This window comes from Alosa pseudoharengus, unplaced genomic scaffold (genome assembly GCF_046254945.1).
Source record: "Alosa pseudoharengus isolate Yale_2024_CS ecotype anadromous, Long Island Sound unplaced genomic scaffold, YU_APseudo_1.1 YU_APseudo_1.1_scf_16, whole genome shotgun sequence".
Taxonomy (NCBI): domain Eukaryota; kingdom Metazoa; phylum Chordata; class Actinopteri; order Clupeiformes; family Clupeidae; genus Alosa; species Alosa pseudoharengus.
In genome coordinates this window covers 10,020,144-10,025,118 of record NW_027468630.1, presented here as the reverse complement: position 1 = coordinate 10,025,118, position 4,975 = coordinate 10,020,144, and positions in this window count along the sequence as shown.

The following is a 4,975-nucleotide window of genomic DNA, read 5'->3' as shown; positions in this document are numbered from 1 at the left end:
CACACACACACACACACACACACACACACACAGCAGAGTGTGAGGGAAGGCTGGGTGAATAAGTGTGTGTGTGTGTGTGTGTGTGTGTGTGTATGTGTGTGTGTGTGTGTGTGTGTGTGTGTGTGTGTGTGTGTGTGTGGAGGGAGAGATGCAATAGGATGCAGATTTATGACGCTGACTAAGACATCCGTCCTTATGTTTTTCCACTCATACGCACCACACCGCACGTTCCCTCCCTCCATCTCTCCCTCCATCCCTCTCTCTCTCACTCACTCATTCACTCGGTCGGTCGGCGGGTTGTTTATATGCGCTGCCCCCTCGCGTGGCACAAAGGGCACCTAATTCACCACGGCCGAGGACTGACAGGAATAACAGCACTTAAAAGACTTCATCTACAGCTGATTTGTCCTTGCCTCCGCTGACAGCTTTTGTTTCTCACTGCTGCCACCCCACCCCACCTTCAGACACACACACACTAACACTAAAACACACACACACACACACACACACACACACATGCTTTTCCCTTTACTAGAGTTAAGTGAATCTGGACTTGGGCCAGTTACGTCTATATCCGAGCTCCACTCAAAGACAATAGGGTAAATCTCGCAGCACCATATAGGGGAAACAATAGCTTCAGTAGCATTACCAGGCCATATAGCAGCGCCATAATCATTATGGAGGTCTCTATCGTATGCCTTTTTTTCTTCTTCTTTTAATTGTTCTACGCTAAGTGAGAGCATCTGTAATGGATGTATCATTGACTGAGCTCAAAGTAGTGGAAGCTAAAGATGCTTCAGTAGAGTGCTTACTCTCATTAGCAGTAGTTGATATGATGCAGCTTTTCGTGAGATGAGGCTATATTAAGCCACCTCTACAGTAAGGGTAGAAATGCAGAGGTCAGAACCGCACAAGTGGACCACGGGACCTCCCGGGTCTACTGCAGCCGGTGGACCGTCCCCTCCAGGGCGTTCTATGAGCCATGTGTGCGTGGCCGAGGGACGCACCCCCCCCGCGCCAAATTATGGATCCAGCCGAGCCCTGGCTCAGCCCCTGAGACAAAAACCCCCCACGCAACGTAAACAGCGCTTTCGACACTTTGACTTTGTTGCGAGCGGTTTCGAGCGGCGAACCCCTTGTGTTAAATTAATTGTGTTGTGGGGCGGAGTGGGGGGGGGGGGGGGGAGAGTGGGGGGGGGGGGGGGGGAGTGGGAGTGAGCGGTCGGGGGGTTGGGAGTGGGAGTGTGGGGCGGGGTGGGGTTGGGAGTGGGAGTGAGGGGTCGGGGGGGGGGTGGGGGTAGAGGGAGGAAACCACGGTGGACAGGCAGTAGTCTTACTCACTGTACATTATTACCTATCAACCAGGGCCAATCCCTCACACTGTGGCAAAAGACCCAAACCCAGGAGAGAGGCGGGGTGGGGGGGGGGGGGGGGTGGAGGCAGGGTGGGTGACTTGGGCTGAAGCCCGGAACAGAGTGAGATGTCACTGCTGGCAGAGACCTCACGCCACGGGCCCTGTGACAGAGCGCCGGCCTCAGCCCCCCGGTTGAGATGGATCCCCGCTCATTTCCACCCAGTCTTCGCAAGAATCTATCATAACCGAGCAGAGCAGGAAACTGCCCCTGGGAAGGTGATACAACAGGAGTACCCCCCCCCCCCCCACCTCTCCCCTCCCCCACCTTTCTTTCTTTTCAGGTGCAGTTTATTAATACAAAATAATGCTCGTCCAGAGAGCCAGCTCAAATGAAACACTTCCCCTGAACATGTGAAGCAAACATTGGGGTGGCTCTTTGTTTTAGTTTTTTTGGTTTTTCTTCTGCTGCTGCTTGATCAGATGAAATCTCCTGTGTCATGTTTAGTTATTTGCTAACTCTCTTTTCAGAGGGACTACACACAGCACCCCTCACACTTCCAAGTCAATTATGATCCCAGAATCCTCTATTTTGGTGCTGCCAGAAAGCATAAGTCCAGCTGGCGCTCTGCTGCAGCTGCACCGACTCCTCAGTCTCTTGTGCAGAGTACCCGAGTTGCAGTCGGCTGCTCACCGAAACCCGAGATTCGCTTGCACACAGTGAGTCACGCGCGGCAGGGAGGACTTGCCTTTACCTCGTCGTCGGTGGATTAAAGCTTCTGTGAACTCCAGAGTTTAGTCAGACTCTTAACCTTCTGCGTCAGGGAAGAAGGGTGGTGCCACTTTGAAGGCCCCGAAGCAAATAGATGGAACGTTAGAGCTCTATCTCGCAAATGAATCCACTCTAACGCCATGCAGATTGGAGTAGGGAAGAGTACAATCAGCGAGCCAATTACTGCAACAGTAGCTCTAGTGATAAACATTTAGCTGTGTTGTCTTCAGGGCCAAGCCACTGATTGGAGATGATCACTTCTGTGTTGCATTATAGGAGATCAATTTGAGGATATTGCAAGAAAATTGTGCACAAATAAACAAATTCTTCACAAGTGCTAGATATAATTAAATTTCAGATATTTGAAATCCTACTCACAAAAACTATTTCAGAAAGCCCACACTGCCATATATACTACCATGTATAACACGCAACTTATAACAAGTAGTTATGTGTGTACATTATGTGTGTATAATTACATAACAATATTCAAATAATAATAATAATAATAATAATAATAATAATGATAATAATATTAATAATAATAATGATGATAATAATAATAATAATACATCAGTGTAGTGTGTAAAAGCGATGGGCGTGAGATGTCAGGGGGTGTGATGGTACCTCAGTCTGCAAGGGCGGGGTGAGGAAGGAGCAGGCTCTCTGGTCACAGGTGAAGAAACTTCCGAGACGACCTGATAAGAAACACCACAGTATGAAACCACATCGTCAAAATCTCAAACATAAAACACCAATAAATATAATAATACACACACATAAATACTTACTATATATGCAAATTTAATGTAACATTTAATGGAAAAACTACTGATGAAATTTTTTTTTTTTTTTCTGTTGTTGCAAAATAATACATAGCATACTAAAATGCAAATATTTGTATTATTGTAAATATTGGTATACATTTTATTGCAGGAGCAGATGATTTTTAAAAACAGATAGATTCCAGAATACAGTGTATATTTTCATTCTAATCTAATGTGTTTCTGAGTGTGTGTGTGTGTGTGTGTGTGTGTGTGTGTGTGTGTGTGTGTGTGTGTGTGTGTGTGTGTGTGTGTGTGTGTGTGTGTGTGTGTGTGCATGGTCAGCTCTAATTTCAGTCAATGAGACTACTGCTATTTAACCTGTCACAAAAAAAACACTCCTACGTCACTCGATTTACATACAGATTCATACAGAATACACACACACACACACACACACACACCACACACACACACACACACACACACACACACACACACAAACACACACACACACACACACACAGCCAGACACAGTTATTGTACACACACAGACACATACATACCACAAACAAACCTCTACATCACACATGTGCAGTGTGTGACGCCTAGACACGTGCTCAGGTTCATTTTTGTGGTCAGCATGGCAGCAAAGTCCCCTTCACAGGCCGATAGTCCCTTAATGTCTCACTCAAGTGCCCTCCTCCAGATATGACACTACTCTCAGAGCTCTGCCCTCCAGAAACAGACCCAACACTTGAAAAAGATTAAGACTTTAGAGGTGTTGTAGGTCACCTTCTTCAGTTGAGAGATCAATGTCTGTTTGACTTGCAGAGTGATGAGAGACAGTCGGAGAGAGAGAGAGAGAGAGAGAGAGATAGAGAGAAGGAGAGAGTAAGTGAGAGAGAGAGAGATATAGAGAGGGAGAGAGAAAAAGAGAGTAAATGAGCGAGAGAGAGAGGGGGGGAGGGAGGGAGAGAGGAAGACAGAGAGTACAAACGGAGGGGTGTTGTTTGCATTGAATCACCTTTTTGGCCTCATTAGAATTCAGATGTAAGAGAGACATTGTCTTGCCCTCCTGAAATGAACACCCCGGTAGAGAGGAGAGGAGCGGAGAGGAGCGGAGAGGAGAGGCAGCACAGGGCAGCACAGGCTGTACTGTCTCTCAGGGCACCCATGACAGACTACAGTTATTCACACTGACCTCCAAATACTGGCTTCGCAACCTGCTCGAGAGCTGGCAAGAATGTTTAATAGGAGGAAACAAAAAAAACATTTAATTAATGAATGTGTTCAATAAATTGGTGTGATCTGTTGAAATAATAAACCATATTACTTACTTTTGGGCCCATTTTCAAACATCAAATAGTCAACTAGCAATCTGTGAGGTGCAGCACTCTTGATTTTTATGATGCATGTATTATAATTTATGTCCTAATATAGTGACCCTCATAAAGAGCCGATGCAGAGGTGAGAAAATGCCCATCTCCTCGTCCTAACTATCCTCACTTTGTGGCGTTAGTTATTTCAGTGCATTCCCTCCGATCTCTCCCGCCTTCCTCTCTCTCCTTCTCTGTTTCTGAAAGGCCAGGAAAACAAGCCAGTCTAGGGAAATACTTCACCTCCACCCTCTATGGAAAAACAAAAATCTAAAATTATTGGGTTTTCAAATAAATGCCACATAACTCAATGTTAGCGACTCCAGGAAAGCAGCGGTCGGCCATGGAGATGATGGAGGGAACGTAGGGCCAGAGACAGTCACCGTGAGCGCTAGCATCCTACGTAGCCGCACATGAGGACAGAGAGAGAGAGAGAGAGAGAGGTAAAGGGAGAGAAAGAGAGGGAGATAGAGAGGGAGAGAAAACTATCCACACCAGAGCCACCTAAAATCATCTCTTTCAAAGCCACTGATGCAGAGGCTGAGTGAGACAGACCAGTGGCACTGGGTTCTTCCTGCCCAAACTCTCGAAACCTTTCTTGTGAAAGACCAAAAACTCCCCATGTAAAAGCTGAGACTGACCTATACGATGCATCTTTGAATTGTTTACTTGCGGTCTTGTAAGATATTATGGCAGTCAACATTTTAAA